Genomic DNA, 19,254 nt, shown 5'->3' with positions numbered 1-19,254 from the left:
ACAGCTGCAAATAATCAGCTGGTGGCTAATTTCTAGGGTGGGGAGCGGGGGAGGGGTTCTGGGGACAAGGTGAAAGAGAAGATTGGCCCTTCATTTCTCTCTCTGACCTTTCCTCCAAGTCTGTCCTCTTTCTAAATAAATTGTTGTAACTCTACAGTACATACACACTCATATATAGGTATGTTCTCTTAGGCGATATTCATTTAAGTTACAGGAACAAGTTCATGATTCTCTAGTGCAACAGGAGACAGAGGACCGAGCAGAGTCCAATTAGCAAGTTTTTTTTTTTTTAATAGCTAGAGCTTTTTTTTTTTTTCAAGAATCCCAGTGGATTTGGGCAATGTCCTCAGGTGTGAGGCTAGAAGTGTTCATAACTTCTTTCATCATAATTTTATAACCTCTTTTCCTAATTCCTTAGATTGGAGGTAGGAGGAGTCTGACCTTGAGGCTTTAAGGATTTTAGCCTCATTAACCCTTCCCGGTATAGGACAGGACTAAGGTTAACCACACTAATCTACAGAAGGGGACTGCCAGAGTAGAGAGGAGAAGAGAGGACAGCAGGTAGTAGGAAATTTACTCCAATTTGAAAGGGTTTAGAGCTCACAGCTCTGTTCTAGTACTGAATGCTTTTTTTCAGCGGAAAAGCACTTTCACATCTAAAAGGACAAAAGTTACATCCACCTTTGAAATACAACTGCGGGGAAATGTATACTTAGTGATCTAAAAATATTATTGGGCATTTCTTCTTATTTCACTGGTCACCTTTTTCATTGCTTTTATGCTGCCAATATGTGCATAAATGGAAATCATTTTGAAAAAAAGCAGCTATATAAAAGTAATACACTTACCTTCCTTAATTTAAGTAGGAGCTAATTTAGACTCTTGTCTATAGGCAAATTATAGTCATAAAATCTGATGAAATTGTAAAAATATATTACCTTGACATCAAACCTTGTGACATCTTAATAATTATATTGTAGTCATAGGCATGTAGGTGAATATGTGTGTGTATTTTCAGTTAAAAGTTGCTTGAAGCAACTATATATATATATATATATAACTTAGAGAAAAATGCATCTATACCTGGACAAATGTGTAAAAAGGATTTAACATAAGTATATTACATATGTATCAATCAATCAGTGGTATTTCCTGAGCACTTACTATATGCAGAACATTATATATATTATATTTGGTTATGCATATGTGAAAATATTCAAAATATTTTCTTGAATGATCTGCTTTTGTTTTAATAAATTAGTAATTTATATAATTATTAAGTTTTGTACAATTCCTGCAGGATTTCTTATACAAACATAGACGATCAACATAAACTTTGTTTTAGTCTCAGGAGAGCCATGAGAGAAATATTGCAAGAGGTATGTAATATGTGTATATGTATAGTACATAAAATATTTTGTAAGTGTATAATATATTTTAAATACAGTAAATATTTAATTGTAGTGACAAATGGATCTAACAAATGCAATAGTTGGATTTGTAAAGATACTGATATGAATGGTTACCCGCACATTTAACAAGATCTGATGTGAACTTCAAATCTTACTAATATAGCTCCCAAGACATCTTAGCCACCATTTGGGGATCAAACCTTGCTTAGAAATGGTCTAAATGACAAATATTACCTATTTTTTTCCTCTTAAGAACCTAATCGTGATTCCTTGGCTTTTTTTGATTATCTGAAAATCATTACTCAAATTTTATGAAGTACTAAGCAGTGAATCACAAAATTATCAGTAATGTAAATAACCAGATAAAATGATATTGTTAATTAGACAAGTGTCTATTATATTAGAAAACATTTAAATATGCCAATTTTAATTAATTTTACTGATCTAAAAAAGTCAATGTGCAATACATTATATCTATCTATCTATCTATCTATCTATCTATCTATCTATCTATCTATCTATCTATCTATGGGAGAGTATTTTTTGTAGTCTATAGGAGGCTTCTCACATATACAGTTGCAGCTTTGCATAATGCATATCATTAGAGGGCTTAAAAGATAGATGGACAAAGACAGACACACATTCATAATAGAGAAACATTCTGCATGGTTTCAGAATACATATTTTAATCAATATATCACATTTCCCTCTCTAAAGTCTGATTTCCTTTAGGTCAAGTAGGTGAATATTTTAAAATTTAGAACTGAATCAAGGTAGACAATCATAAGATTTAAATCCTGGCCATAGAAACTATTACATTGATAACTTTAAACATTTCATTATCTTCTTAACAATCTTTTGGTAGTTTTCTCTACTTTTCTTTATTTTTAAGACAGTGAAGAACATTCTGTATTTTGTAAGCATTTTATGCAATTTGCAATAAATTAATCAATTTTATTCAAAATAATCCTGCATTTGACTGAAGTAAATTGGATGAGATTTTATCACTTAAAATAGTTAAAGCTAAACTGAAAGCATTAAGGGAATGGAATATCAGACTCATTGAAAAATGGCATGGATGAAATTTCTTTACAAGACCACATTATGTCACAGGTCAAGAAGAACAAGTTTAAAAATTTGGCATAGTTTTTTCACTGCAGTTTATATTGTTAAAGGGAATATCTACATACAATTCGAGTCTCAGAGTTAGGGTGAGAATGTTCATTTGTGCATACAACATTTCAACATGTTTACCACTTAACAAGGAGAAAGCCAACACTTTGGAATTTAAACACTGAAAAATTTAAAACCTGATGCAGTCTTGTTCTCTGTGAAAGATTATGCATTTCTTTCCAGTGGTTTTTTTTTTTCTGGTTTCAGTGGCCTCCTTTTGCCCCATTCAAATGATTTTCTTAAAGTAGGTACTCAAAATATGAAAAACAAATTAATTAAAAAACCAGATCATTTTCAAAAGTGTAATGCGTGTTAAGAGTACAGATATTATATAAACTTATTCTAGAAGAACAACTCATCTCTAACACTGATTATTGCATCTACACCTGGCATGACTGTGTCTTTACTTCCTTGTATTTCATTTAATATCTCATGCAATTTCCTTCCCTCTACACACACCCTGTTTTTGAACCTGCATCATCAATTCTTCTAAAATTTCAAACTGATAGTGAGACTTTTCCATAGTCTTAATCCTACCATCAGAAAAAGTAAACTTATATTACATATTTTTTTAAAAAAGTTGTGATGTATATTCTGTACTTCTGAAACTACATTAAGGTTCCTTATGTAATAGAAGAAATCTTATCCTAGTAAATTAAATAAGGACAGATGTTAGATATGGTTCGTATTATATAGCTTTAGCCCTCTTTTGCATTTGGCACTAAGGTAGCTGAGGTTTTTTCATCATAACTGTGTCTCTTGCTAACAGGATTTTTGTGACTATTAGCAATAGATATCCAGGTCCAAAAGAAAGATACAATTTTAATGACAACTGAGGTTTATTTCCATGTTTGGCTTTGTAAACCTAGGTGATAATGAATATCTTTTGCCAAATTAACATGTTTATTAGCCTAAAGGGAGAAATAAAAAGCAGTTCTCAGGATACCCTATGTTAGAGGTGCATGGACATGCTTCCTAACTAGTTTATAAGTGGTTTTGCCTTGATGGTTTGCCAAAATGGACAAACACACATACATGCATGCAACACACTCCAAAAAATGAGAATTATTATTCTTAATTAGAAAGACACATCAATTTAGACATCTGAAATGGAAGAAGGATTAGACAGTGAGTAATCCTGTGTGTTGTAAAATGATGCTTCTTACCTCTAATTTCTGTGATTCCATGAAAATCACAAATATGTTGAATTACAATTTAAAAATGAAGGCAATTCTTCTAATGAACAGAAATAAAAATTGTAGGTTAGAATATGATTAATACGAAAATAGAAAACATCCCCAAAATATAGTACTGGAAAAGTTATGCCTAGCATCATTGAGTAATGACAAAGATCCAGTTTGGTCTCCTTTTAAATGATTTAGCATTAGCTGGATTATAGCAGCTATAAGCCAACTGGGAAAGAGAAAAAGCAGTTCAAAACTTTGAAGCTGCAATTGAAGATCATTTAGAGGTAAACTTGGTAAGCAACTAGTTGAAGGGAACCTTAAATGTCCTTCCAAAATAGTTGGGAGGTAACGAAAGGCAATCTGGATGAAACGCTTTTATTCTTTTCTAAAACGTTGCTAACTTTTATAATTTTTTTTCTTGTTTTACTATCTGTCTTTTGCCTCCAGGGCGAGGGAAAGAACACTGCAGATTCTAGATTGCTTTCAGAGTTCGCCTTCGCTGATGATGGATACCATGTCAATTTAAACGGCATAGGATTAATTGTTTCAATGATTTCTCTTTAGGCTGAATGCCAGCCTTTTTCTATCTCTCCCCTTGCTCTTGAGAACAACAACAACAAAAAACTCTTTCGATATTCTACTTAAAGAGACAAATAGAAATAGACAAGTTAGGTGTAATGTTTGCAACCTAGTTATAGTTGAGTGTTTATCTCATTCTAAGAAGCTGAGAGCATACAGTCAGTCACAATTAAAATGAAATTGGAGCCAACATTTATTCAATAAATACTTGTCTTGTAGGTAATCCAGTGCAGAGTGCTTTTGACACTAAGGACTTAATTTGTCTTGGATAACAAGTTATTAATGTGGCACATTTAATTTGCCACCTATAATAAGTGCATTTAGATCTATAACATGACTCACATGGTTTTAAAGTATTTTGAAGAGAAGAACAAAACTTGAAGATGCATTTATTCATCTTTTTAATAGTAGATGCATTAGTGACAGTCATGTATGATTACCAATTTCAATGCTGATTTATGGAAACTAAGTCAACCATGCTGAGGTCTTAGGCCTATCAAAGAAGAAGCTGCATTATAATTTTTTTTTTAAGGATTCCAAAGTGAACAAAGAAAATGCTTGCAGTACATTTGTCTTTACCCAACTAGGTCCATTATAGTTTTTAAATGGCAGAAAAAAATTTATCCCTGAATTATCCACCAAACATATTTCACAAATTAAGCTGAGGCAGTCCTGCAATTAAGTGCCCTGAGAAGTGGCAAAAAAAAGTTTGAGTACAAGAATAATTGATAATGTTGCTCTCATTTGTCTGTGCAATATCTGTTCATGAATTCACTGCAAATGAAAAGAAGGAGGACATTTAGTGGGACAGTATTTGTAACCTCTTTGTGCTGAATACAATTACTCTCCAGACTCCTTCTCCCTCCTCAAAATTCGATATTTAAGTTATACGTTGCATTTTTTCCATTAAAAAAATAAACTCTTTGCTTTCCAATCTGCTTAACTCAAAGCCCAGATGGTCTTTATTTTAGTAGGTATATCAACCTGAAAGTTATACCTGAGGGTGATCTTTTCCACTAGATTCCAGTGACTATAAGCATTTGTTGTTATTTAATTTGCAAAATACTGTTGGTTGTTTCTCCTTTGTAGAAGTTTACAAACACTGTTGGTTATTCACCTTACAGAAGTTCACAAACTCCACGAAGCCAAATCTCTTTTACGGATCTCCCTTGGAAAGTCGATGATATACATGAGAAGAAAAACAAAGCAAGAAAGACTAATTGGATAAAAAGAGAGAATTAGTTAAAAAATAGAGTGCAATCTAATATCACATTTCACCACTGAACCTGAAATAGAGGGTGTCTTCAAGTCCCTGCGATGCCCCGAGTGTTTAGATGTTGGCACAGTGGAGACACCTATTGGAAATGTGTCTGAAGAAGATTAATAGGGCTTGTCAGTGTTGGAAAGCACTGCTTTGCTGTAAATTTCTACCAGCACAAGATGAATTACCGATGATGCTCAGTTATCAACCCCATCACTATCATTCGACACTAAATCAAATTGAGCAGCTATCTGCAATCAGAAAATTTCTTTTTAAATAGACATACACCTTTTAGGCCTCAACTCTTTAATAACTACTCTCCAAAACAATCTCCATATCCCTCATTCTTTTTCCCTCTAATTTTGGTGAGTAAATTATATGTTTTTAAGATATCACACAATAGATGGCCCATCACTAATGAACTCTAAGAATATTGTGCCTAAGGATGTCCACACAGACTTCATAAAAGTTGTCAGTTACATTTCATCAAATTCATGTTGCTGTTCATTGATTTCTAAAACACTTTCCTTACAGGTAGAAGGGTTTATGATATTTTCTAGTTCAGAACCCAGAACTCAGTCCAAATCATCACCTACTATAGGAAAGTGACCTCATCCTTGCATATATGCATAAGGAAAAAAATCACAAATTTAGAGCCAAGGCAGTTTAATATAATTAAATAAATGATTGCAACATCAGTCATATTTGGGGGAATGCCTTCTTCGTTCCTGAATGACTTTTTAAGGAGCAGGGTTTCTATGTCTTTTTTTTTACTGTAGTTTATTTGTATGGGTAAACTGGAGAATTATCTCTTCTGAACTGTCTGTTAACCAGCCTTAAACATTTAATGACTTCCTAACTGAGAGATACATTTTGTGGGTTTGGAATTGTCATTTGGTAAATACATTATGACAGGTGATGCACTGCTGCTCCCGATTCCAAAAAGCACCTATGTAGGATTTTTCAGTGGAGGAGATCAGAAATAGTTTTCAACCAAGTTATAATTGTAATTTGGTAAACTCTCATTTTGACAATATTAGGGACAATGCTTATAACATATTGGGTTTTACCCCAATACCTCTCAAACTGGCATTTCATAGTGCTAGCACCTCTAGGTTAGGTCTTTCATAGCTTAGCGGCATTATCACCACTGATAACAAAGACAATGATAGCACCACACTTTCGAAGTTGTTACTTAATGAAAATGAAAAATTATGTGCTCATCTAAGTGGTAGAACTCTTTTCACTATAAATTAAGCCTTGATCTAGGGGCTGTATATTTGTACTCGTTTATCTCATATCTGTTATATTGAAACTACTCAGTTCAGTTCATCAGTCAATCAACGGTATTCTTTGAGTGTTTACTGTGTACAAAGCACTGTACTAAGCACTTCCCTGTCCACAAGGAATATACAGCAGTTTAGGAATTCATACACATAACGAAAGCTTGTTTACTATGGTTTTTGGTCTAGTAAGAGATGGTTTTATACAAATTCCTTTGATCTAGAACATGATGATGGTTACTCAAGAATTCAAGGTAAAATATGACTTTGATGGGTTGAGTTTGTAAAATTCTCTTTTGTTTATGTGAAGTAGGATTTTGAATAGGTTATCAGTGATTATGAAGCATTGTTAAGAGTTCCTAGAAGGAATTTCGTAAAGTCTAATGCAGTTTATAACCAAGCTATGATGCAACAGCAGAAAATCAGAAACCACTGAGCATAATCTGTAAACTCCATTTGGTTACCATAATACTCCAATCTGTATTTATTACAACTCTACTTGGATGCTTATAAAACCAAAATTGCTAGATTTATATTCTCTAATGGTTCCACAATGGGAAAAATATGTGTTTTTTATCTTTCCTTTCCTGTCCCAAATAACTTTTCTGAATTCATTCCCCACTTCTCTGGGAACCCTTGTCTGGGTTTAATCATAGACTGCAAGACAAAATGTGCATTATTAAGAAATATAAATATTTTCAGAAGCAATCAAAGGGATGAAAGATTGATTCGGCATGTAGATTGGACCTAATTTGAAGCAGCTTTGTTCTAATGAGGACTACTGGGATGCAAAGACAGAAGCCGCTTGTGACCACCAGTTGGAAACTCTTATCCATTACAATAGCCTGATTTCCTTTGGCTAGGAAGTAGCCAGTTAGTGATTCTTTTAACAGCTTCTCTGCTCTGTTCATCAGTAGATGCCACCTACCTTTCCTCCCCCAGGGAGTTTAAACCCTTGTCTGTAAGAAGTTATGACTAATTTCTTACTTGGAGTGTAAACTGGAGAGTTCCTCCCTTTTCACAGCTAGGGAGTTGGCATAGCATAAAGTTTCATCAAAATATTTTGGCCTGGAGGCTTCTATAATACAATGTCTTGGCCAAATAAAAGTCATCATATTATCTTCCTGGTCCATCTACCTGGATTTCATAAGAGAAACATGCACAACATAAAAAAATCATTAAGATATCTGCTTTAAAAACAAAGGGTTGTCTCACCTATGTTACCTTAAAATTTGTTGGCAAGGTTCATTGTTTTCATAATGGGGATGATGATGATGATAATAATAATAATAATAATAATAATGATGGTATTTGTTAAGTGTTTACTATATTCCAGACACAGTACTGAACACTGGGATAGATATAAAATAATCACATTGGACACAGTCCTTGTCCCTCTTAGGGCTCACAGTCTTAATCTCCATTTTACAGATGAGGTAACTGAGGCACAGAGAAGTTGAATGACTTGCCCAAGGTCACACAGCAGACAAGAGGTGAGGTCAGGATTAGAACTCAGTTCCTTCTGATGCTCAGGCCCATACTCTATCCACTAAACCACCACTCCCACAAAATGTGGTGTTTCCACCCTTCTAGGAGAAGTACCACTAACCCGTGACCTCATAAAACTCTGAAAGCGCCAGTGAACTGAGAATCTATAGTTAGAATTACAATATCTAGTGGATCAAACACTGACTATTGTTACTTTTGTATCTCCATTTTTTGTCCACCCAGGAAAGCAAGAGAGATGGCTTGGATTTTCTGATCTGGTTCATCCATACACAGCTGGATTTCCAAAGTGGAATGAAAATGTCTTTAAAATCAACACTACATGGAGTCTGAGAGAACAAGTTTTCCTTTGTTGTAGGGTATAGTATTATTTGCTGTAGGTTTTTGATATACATTCTAAATTAGGCCTGCAAAGGCCTGCTTCATCTTTAATTCATCACTCTCAGCTGAAAGAGATTAGCAATGTCTAGCACGTACCCCCTCGTATGGTGCTGACCTCATCAAGTATGGCCTGAAATTAATTAGCCTCATTCATTCCAAATGGAAAAGGATAATGGAGCAGCATTTTAGCGATGACCATCACAAATTGTATGCAGCATATTTAAAAGGCTCTTATTTTCCAACAATGTAGATTGAAATTCTTTCCAGAGCTCGCAATATGTCAATGATATCAAGGACCTCAGAGTAGAGCCTACTCTGATTTACTTGTGGAACTGGAAGTTACATGACTGTGTATATATGCATGTGTCCCTATAAAACAAGTTTTTTTTTTAAAGGGACACCTGGAAATGATTTAATATTTCCAGGTGTTCTGGCACTCTTGGGCATCAAAAGCTTGAGGTTTAAACATTCTTGCTTTGGATCATTTAAATCAATATTAAAGTGGTTCTCTTTTGTCACTGATAAATGCAGAGTGCCAGAACAAACTTCAGTGTTATTTTAAAGTCTTATGTCATTCATAATCTCATTAAAAAACTGAGAGAGAGGGATTTGGAGGAAAAATAAAATCTGTTTTTTTATATTTTGTGGCAGTAAATTGATTTTAAAATATTCCCAACAATTCAGTCAGGTGTCTTCCTTTAATGTTTTCTATAACCACATTCTAAACACTCCTTTTGATGTGGTTATATTGCTAAACTCAACCTCTCCTTTAAAATTGGCCGTTTTTTTTCCTCCTGAGAATATAACTAGAAAGCAAATAAGTTTCTGAATAATATATATGTTTTAGTTTTAAGCCAAAAATATAATGATTAGGGGATTTGAGGTTTCTGAATGATCGTGAAACATTGATTTTGTGTCTCCAAGCCTGAAAAAGCACAACTTTTAAAAATTGTGACTCTACATTTAGTAAAATTGCATGTACTGCTTTGATTGGAATGTATATATATATATGTATATATATATATATATAATAATAATGTTGGTATTTGTTAAGCATTTACTATGTGCAGTGCACTGTTCTAAGTGCTGGGGCAGATACAGGGTAACCGGGTTGTCCCACGTGAGGCTCACAATCTTCACCCCCATTTTATAGATGAGGTAACTGAGGCACAGAGAAGTTAAGTGACTTGCCCACAGTCACACAGCCGGCAAATGACAGAGCCAGGATTCAAACCCATGACCTCTGAACTCCCAAGCCCGGGCTCTTTCCACTGAGCTACACTGATATAGATATATATATATATATATGTATATTGTTGGTAGCTATATATAGATAGATCTATCTAAATGTGGTCTATGTGCCAAACATGGGAGTAGACACAAGATAATCAGGTCAGACACAGTCCATATCCCATATTTTGAATATAGAGTAATTTTTGAACCTTCTAGAATCCATAGCCTAGAATTTGGGAAATATAGCTAGTTTAAAGGGTGGTCTTATGATTTTGAAGAAATGAAACACTTCATATTGGGTGTAAACCTAAAAATGTAGCTTGTTTCTTCAAGCTCTCAGAGTAATTAGGAGAGGGAAGAAGAAGAAAATAACACAAATGATTGATCTCTGAAATATGCATATTTTTCTCTAATAAACATTCTCAGAACTGTCTATTTCTTTTTGATGATGGGGGAAGCAGGGAGGAGCACGGTAGAAGGGAAGTAGGGTGATGAGTTAAAGAGTTCTCAATAACATTGGTCCTAGATATCAGGGCTGGGGAGCTCTTTAACAGCTAGGTATTGATAGTCATGACAGAATAGCTCTTTCTGAGACCACATGCCACAAGTTATTTTTCCTAGCTAGGTATTTGCATTTTCACAGTGACTATTTATTAGAGCATAAGAGCACAAGAGCACCAGTGGTCCATCTAGCCCAGGATGCTGTGTCCATCAGTGGGACCAGGTTATTTTGAAGAACAGAAAGATGGTTGCTTTCCTTGGTATCAGACTTAATGCTTAGAGACATACTATATAACATTCCTTAGTGTTCTTCTTTCTTCCATATAACTTTCCCTTTAGTAAGCAATCATTGAAAATTTTACTCCATATTTGCCCCTTTCTTATTTGCACGGCTAAGGAAACTCCCCAGAAAATGAAGTTCAGTTGGTAAATCTTACTTCAAAGCAACAATGAAAGAATATAGATCAATATTAAGAGAAAAAATCTGTTTACTTATGGCTTGGGTTGTTAGAGAATATGTCATCATAAAAAACTTGATATCTTTCTGTGATAGACTTGATCATTAATGAGTCAAAGAAATGCAATGCTTTTGCTGTATATTGATCTTACTCAAGGATTGTAAACTATGCCTCCATTTGCACTTCACTGCTACTAGAATACTCACATGAGCTGAAAATGGCAGAAAAGCCATAAATAAAAGGATTATAGCTGTAAGAAATTTGAATTCATTCAAACCACAAATTCAGAGCAAAATGTTCATGTCCTGCCCAGTTTGGACTTGGCTTTCTCTTGAAACCATAAATCTTTTCCTTCCATAGTGTGGATGAAGGACATTCATCTGAAATGTAAAACAGGTTTTCCTAACCCTAACCCAGGTCTACTAAGTCTTAGGTGACCCCTGCTTGAGTTTCAGATTCAGAATAAAACGTTCATCCAGAGTTAGCCAGTGGGGAATGAATGGATGATGAGTTGGCAGGAGGTATCTAGAAGGATAATAAAAATTATTCTTATGCTTGTTGTTTCATATATTCATTAATGATTTGGAGGACTAAGAATCCCACTAATCAAATTTAAGTGAAACCAAATGGGAAGATCTTATGTACATTTGGTGGAACAGAGATATAATGCACTTAGAATTTGAATGGTTAAAAGTATGCAAGGAAATAAAAGAATAGGTTCATAGTGGAAAAATTTAAACAATATATGCAGTAGGAAAAATCAAAATGCAATGGGTAGGGCATCATTTAGGAAGCAGTAATTATAATTGATGAGACTGCATTGGAGAAATATAATCTACAGTAGAAAAATCCAATCTCGACTTGATTCAGCATGAGGTGAACAAAATGTTAAGTGCCCATGAGTGTAGATCTTGAGAATCATTGGCTCTTGGCTAATTAGTTCATAATGGGGATGTAGAGGGAAAAATTAGGGATATTAGCTATCCCATCCCAATTATTTGGATTAATACCAAGGGCAGGCATCATTATATAGTCCCTCTGAGGAGTCTATTGCTACTGATGGAGATAGAATACTGGATTTACTGGACTACCTATTTAATCCAGTAGTGGCATTGCTTATGTTCTTATAATACTGTGGAGTAACTAATACTTCCCACAAGCCTAAGTATGCTGACTTCCACTTGATAAATTAGTAGAATTTGAAGATTTATGGCCTCAGATGAATCCCAAACTCCAGGTAAACTACAGTGGGTGTGGAGTGAGTGTTCACAGAGGTACCAACATATCCTGGTAGCAGTTGGCAATGGAGTCCATTTCTTGGCTAATCAAAAGACATAGACAAGAACACAATCTCATGACCAAAATACCCCTTGTTAGAGCTCAACTCTTCACTTTTGAGCCCTTTTTGGCTGAATTATATCAAACATTATTGATGACTAGTCACTGTCATAAGCAAGTCAAATACTCTGTCACAAGGGAATTCCATGAATCGTTTTAACTTTTCACTAGGAGTGTCAGGTTTAGACCCAGTGCAAAAGAGGGTAAGGAATGAACAGCACAGTGACAGAAAAAAGCCTGGGTAAGTAAAAGAAGCACCTTGGAGTAGGTAGATGAAAGGTTTTGGCATGTTTTTGGTGAAATTTCAATCATTAAAAAAAACTAATAAACCAAAAACCTCAAACCCAGAAATACTAGACTACAACTTAGGCATCCTTAATGCCAGAAATATGAGGAAAAATGGAAAGGAATTCAGAAAAGAAAACCCAAAATGATGAGTGTTTTAGAAATTGATTTATGAGAAAAGATTAAAAGAACTTAAAATCATAAATTAGTTAAGCGTTAATTAATGGAGAAGTTGATAACGTTCTATAATGCTTTAAATGGGGGGAAGGGACTAGAAGGCTAGTTCCAGGGAGGAACCTGAAAGGAGATATTATGAAAAGAAGAAAAGCAAGGTATCAGGACAAATATCTTAACAGTGAATTCAGATCGTAGCACAACTTTTTAAGTTCTGTAATGGAAGGCTTGTTTGAGAAATATTAAAGGAAGCACCCAGCATTTGTTGAAAGAAACTAGTTACTTTATCAATCAACAATATTGACTGAGTGCTTATTGTATGCTAAGCACTTGGAAGAGTACTTTCCTTTAAATGCAGCTATCTCCACAAACTTTCTACCCACCACAAATGAATTTGCTCACAGCTTAAGAAAACAGCAACAACAAAATACTGGAATAGAATTTTAGGCACAACATAGCCAAGTGATAATCTTAAAGGACTATACCGTGAACTAGAAATAGTGCTGCAATTATACCCAGAATACTCACTATTAGCTGGCAGACATCCTAAAGTAGGTTGCTAGACTCCTTAGCTCTTATAACTGCATGCTAGTAAAAGGCACAGTATTAGAGAGAAGTAGATGCAATGAAAACTAGAGGATCCCACTAAAATTAAGTAGAGCTCTTACAGCTAAAAAACAACTGGATGCTCACCACTGTTCCTCCTTGAAATCACTTGATTGTGTAGAGGACACCTATTGTTGATAAATCAATCAATCAATGGCATTTCCTGAGCACTTACTATGCACGGAGTACTGTACTCAGCACTGGGAGAAAGTATAATAGACCAGAGCATAAAGGGGGAAAAGACATCAAATGAATATTAGATTACTCTGCAAACTAAGGTCAGGAACAAAGTTCAACAATGTTCAAAATTTATGCAAACTGAAGAAGAATGAGGGCAAAGCTATTTTTATACATAATAGTCAAGAACATCTCTGGATTGCAGTTTGCAATTTTCAGATCAGAATCACCTTCTTCTTTATACTGGGGTCTGTGGGTATTTTGTTTTTTCTGTAAGGGAGAAAAATGCTGTTATAAATTGCACAAAAACTGCAGTAAATTGTCTTTTGTCAAAAAGGAGCAAAGTCATTTGATGTATACCCATCATGGATTTTATCACTTTGGGAAGATAATTTTTCAGCCCAACTGATAAACTATGGATAATGTGTCAGGATTTGGTTTTTCAGCTGTGCAGCCTTGGAACATTATCTTCACAAAAGAATTTTTAAAGAGAAAGCTGTCTCTTCCATCTTCTGTTTAATTAACATAGGTTTTCCCATTTAACTCCATTTATCAAGATATTAGGGTTTAATCAGTAACTAATGGTTGACAGTGAAACTGCTACTCTGAGTGTGGCTAAAGAGAATGGCTAGAAATCGACTGTGGTGAAAGCCCTACCAGCTTGTAGGGCTTTTGGCTGGAACTCAATATTCTGATAGGGGCTTGAATTAGCTGGTTGTGGAGGTTTAGCTATTTTCCCCCTACAAAAGGGTCTGCTAACTTCCACCCCAGTTAACCCCACAGGCTTCAACAGCTTTTGAAATTATTTGTCTTTCTTTAAGGTACTCCTGATGTGGAGGGCTTGACCTCAAGACGAGGAAAAATGGTGCTTTGGTCATTCTGTAAAGGTGAGAATGGGAGAAAACTGATCCTGATATGCTTCCCTACTCAGCCCAACTATTTTGAAAAGACAGCACATTGTCTTTCTCAGCACTCCTTATGCCTACAAGTTCAGGCACCTGACAAATGAACCTTTTCAGTCCTGCCTTAAAATGAACTAATTCAAAATAAATGGTGCCAGGAACGGGTTCATAAGAAAACATAAATGTATCTTTAAATGAAGAGACTAACTGATAACTTTGGAAGATGACACCGTGGGTTTGGACAGAAGGTAACAGATATTATTTGACTTTTTGAAGAGCTAGCATATTTTCTGATGTGAAGGAATTTTCCAAGTTCACACTGTATACATTGCTTCAGTTCTTCAAGAATTCTCAAAAAGGCAGCTCTGAATGACACAGAGCTTTAAAAAAGGGGATTGTGAACTCAGAACCAGATATTGAACTAAGCTAGGTAGTAGGAAGAATCCTTTACTGAAGATAGGATTCATTTCCTAGATCAAGGTAAGGCCATGCTATTTGTAACAAATGCTATCTATTTTATATCTGAACAATGGGGTAGGTACCAAAATTTCATGAAGAAATTTCTAGCAGACAAAGAAAATGAATTGTAATTTTTTTTAAGGGTGAAGTTTGTTTCTCTGCTTATCTCAAGTCTGGTGAGTTACTTAATACCCCAAATTTACTTTTTTTTCAACCTGTAAATAAAGGGCTTTATTTATTTCCTGAAGACTGTAAGCTCTTTGGGGATAGAATGTTTTCCCAAACACTTAATAAAGTGCTTTGTGCAACATAAAACACTCAGTAAATACCATTGATTGATTGCTAATGAGCTTTAGAAGGACAAAACATGCATATTTATCTTACGGTTACATTCAATCTTCTCTAAAAAACCTGAAATTTTTATTTCATTATTTTCATACTACAAAATAGAGGTTGATGAATATGGGATGTTCAAAGCTCATTGTTTTATGCAATCTCAATGGGTTTTGTTTACAATATAGAGTAACATCCAGTCCCTTTATATTGAATTTGAGGTGGCAGGTTAAATTGCATCAGAATAGAGCTACTTTACAGTTCCTTGAGGGCAGGGATTGCATCTACCAACTCTACTGTAGTCTCCCAAATGCTTTAGTAACTCTGTCCAATTCCTGCTCAGAGACCTCTCATGTCTCCATCTCCGTCAATTTTACCAAGCCATCATATACCATTTAGTCTCCACAGTCATATTATTTTCCTTTGATGATCAAATTGATGTCCTCAGTTTCATCCTCTCTATTGAACTGTACTCACTCATTCCCGTATCCCTTTGTTGATCTTGTACCACTAACCCATAGCTCTGGATCTCCTTCGCAGTCCACTTTCTTCACTCCTATTCATGAGCTGTGGAGTGCTGCTGGCCATTAATGGATTGATTTGTTGCTTCTTTGTATTATAAGATGACTGAAGATACCAACTGCTGGAAGACATGGAGGAAGCATCTTCTAGGAAAAGAGACATCTGGTAACAGAATGTGCCGTGTGTGTGTGTGTGTGTGTGTGTGTGTGTGTGTGTGTGTGTATAGGGCATTGTATTTGAGTATCTGTGAGTGTGAAGTGGTTACACTCATGACATAAGCCAGGAATAAATCTGAATAAGGGGTGTAATTCACAATTTCAACTGTGTACACAATTTGCCTTAGCCATGACCCTCTGCCCACCTTATTCCCATAATCTTCCAAGGCAGGTATGTTATTACATTCACTAGGCCAAGCCAAACCTTATTGGTAAATACATAACTCCCATTGACTTTTTGGCCTGAGAAACCTCAATGGAAGTTGTTTGAATATAAATTTAGTCCAATGCAGTCATAAACACAGCAAGTGCAGTTAAACAGAGAGATGGGACCATCTGTTAAAATGAAGAACAAAGACAAAAGAACCTGCCTTAGGAAACTTTGCCCCTAGGGTATTGAGAATTGTACTCAAAGTATATATCTACTATTATGCCTATAACCTCTAAATATGGACATTTTGATATATATGAGAGTGTAACCATTGAAGATCTAGTGGCGATACTGAAGTATTAACTACTATTACTAGTATTTAATATTTTTGGTAGCCTTTAGCACCATAAATATTAATGGTAAATGTAATTTATAACAAATTTAGATGTGTGAATTTTGAGGACAGTTCATGGGTAAGGCACTCGACTTATATTTTTATGTCAGTTCTCCAGGTTTGTTTCCTGTTTCTCATCTATCTTGTCTATTGGATCCCAGTCCTGCTGCTGGGGTAACCCATTCATTATGCCCATCAACCATCATCACAATCCTCATCTCCAGACAATCTCATAGAGGAAGTGGAATCCAATATGCAAGACAGATGGGAAAAAGGAGTAGATGTCTCATCTGACACAATTATACAAATTGCTGAATTTTCCAGTGTTCACTCTTACTTCTGGGAAGTCATGAAACAATGGCTTAAAATGGTGGCTATAGGTGCTAGAAAGGTGGAGACAGGGGTAAGGTACAGAAAAGGGGGCTAAGCCAAGAGTGAGAGCTAGTCCAGTTGTAGTCTTATTCATTGTTTCTCAGCATAGCCTAGTGGACAGAGCACAGGCTTGGGATTCAGAAGGACCTGGGTTTTAATTCTGCCTCCGCCACATGTCGGCTGTGTGACCTTGGGCAAGTTGCTTAACTTCTCTGTCCCTCAGTAAGTTCATCTGTGAAATGGAGATTAAGACTGTGAGTCCCACATGGGACATGGACTGTGCCCAACCCAATAAGCTTGTATCTACCCAGCTCTTAGCACTGTGCCTGGCACATAGTACGCACTTAACAAATACCACAAAAAAATTCCTCCTTCTAATCAGGCCACAAGGCTATTCACAGTGCCAGTGTCTACACTATTTTGGTTAGTTGCACCTGTCTGCTGTCCTTGGCATACTTCCCATGACTCCCTGTTCTTCATATTTGTTGGAAATTTTCTTTCTAATTGTATACTAAAATGTCCATTGATTTGTATTGGAACATACCAGCAATGAAAGTATGAAGCTTGGAATAAGAAAGAGATTATAAACTCCTTGAAGACCTGGACCTTGTCTCCTACTTCTATGTTCCCAAACATCTATTGCTTTGTTATTTGTCAGTCCTGATGAAAATAAATATGATTCATTCATTTAGATAAACTTGAAGGATTTTGCATGAATGATTTATTTTTGAGTCAAAGTGGGCATCATCTATACAGATTTTTTCCAGGGAAACAGTCTAATATTTATACACTTTTATGGAGATGACTTTAACCAAAATCAATACTGCTCCTTTTTAACTTTAATTATAACTTACCGTTCATTGCTCCAGACATCAGTTTTTTTTTACCAAGTTTTAATCGCGTGTTGAACAAGTATCTGAGGAATGAAGAACCAGTGGCTGTTACTGGGATTTGCCAAGATGCTGTAAAGGACTACTGATGGCCATGATTTCACTGCAGACTCCATTCCTCAAAATTTTTTTTTAGCTTTAAATAGTATATTTTCTTCATAAACAGAAAAAACAGCTCCATTTTCTTCATTTTTTGACATTAAATAATTCTAATGGTTCACCTTCATTTATTCCTTGAATTCCACTTTTCTAACCATTTTCATTCTATGAATAACAAAGTATCTCCCTTTCTGTCTTCAGCCCAAGGAACATAGTCTGTCTCATCCTTTGACTACTGGTGTAGATCAGGTAAAGATGCTCTACTTTAAAGGAAACTGAAATAATAACAACTAAGCAATGGCCAAACAGGATATTCATTAAAGTCTGATTAATTCATATTCCAAAAAAATTCCAGATTTAAGTTAAAAATACTCTACTCCCTGGCTGTTAATGAACATCTCCACGTGGTGAGAGGTGAGCATTAAAAAAAAAAATACATAATTTATTCAGAGTTCACATGGATTTTCTTTCCTATATTGGAAAAGAAAGCCCAAAAGTCAGGTGTCATCCACTTAATGGTGTAAATACAGTGGGTCTTGTTTATATTGAACTTGTATATAACAAACCTGGAACTCTTTCTACTTTCTAACTTCTTTTCCTAATCAGTTCCTAATCAGTTTCAATATATCACAGCGTGCAGACTGTAATTTAAGAATAAACCAATTCCTAGTATTGTGATCTCTTAGAAAATTCTATCACTCTTGAATGTTAAATTTTTTTTACATTTCTCAGAGGATATTTCAGGTTCAATTTTTGAAATATTGCTTATTTGCATATGCACAGAATAGTATGTTATGGACAAAATCATTCATCAGAGCATGATGAATTTCTTCTCAAATATTGTACCATCCATATAAATTTTCCCTTTCACATTTCCAAATGATCTTTCTGAGACGAATATATTGAAAAGAATGCTTGCCAATTGCCACAGATATCTAGTGGTTCACTCCAAGTGCTGAGTAAAATTTCAGCTGTCAGCTGGTGATTCAAATTACTGGGAATAGATGTCAAGCTTCTTTTTTTAAAATATGACTTTTTTGGTGATGTTTAATTGATTTAACCATTTACAAATTTCAGAAACTAAGAAGATCAGTGCAGTGGAGAAGCTTCTTTATGAGAACAGACTGAAAGGTCCTCAGTTTAAGAAGAGGAAGGCTGAAAAATAATGTGGTTGACTACAAAATCATGCGGACTGCCGACAGGGCAGACACTGAATTGTTCATCAAAATCCACAAGAGGATGAGGGGCAGGGACTCAAGTCCGAAGGTGGTAAGCTCAAAACAAGGAAAACACTTCTTCACTTAGTAAGTGGTAAGCATATGGAATTTGTTACCACAGAAAATTATGCAGTCAATCGGTGGTA

The 19,254-nt window shown here is 35.2% G+C and overlaps 1 long non-coding RNA gene across 2 annotated transcripts in view; it reads left to right on the top strand.

Moving 5' to 3' along the window:
* The window catches only part of LOC103169551, a 27,938-nt gene extending 8,684 nt beyond the window's left edge, over positions 1 to 19,254 (top strand). The window contains exons 2-6 of one of the 2 annotated variants that reach the window (XR_003759710.1): positions 8,627 to 8,755; positions 14,376 to 14,441; positions 15,872 to 15,935; positions 18,093 to 18,140; positions 18,969 to 19,254. This is a non-coding gene — a long non-coding RNA (uncharacterized LOC103169551). The remainder of the gene's footprint in view (positions 1 to 8,626; positions 8,756 to 14,375; positions 14,442 to 15,871; positions 15,936 to 18,092; positions 18,141 to 18,968) is intronic. The other variant, XR_485759.2, reaches the window with a different exon arrangement.

This window comes from Ornithorhynchus anatinus, chromosome 5, assembly GCF_004115215.2.
Source record: "Ornithorhynchus anatinus isolate Pmale09 chromosome 5, mOrnAna1.pri.v4, whole genome shotgun sequence".
Lineage (NCBI taxonomy): Eukaryota > Metazoa > Chordata > Mammalia > Monotremata > Ornithorhynchidae > Ornithorhynchus > Ornithorhynchus anatinus.
Note: the sequence above shows the minus strand (reverse complement) of the source record. Positions and strands in the feature narration are given on the sequence as shown.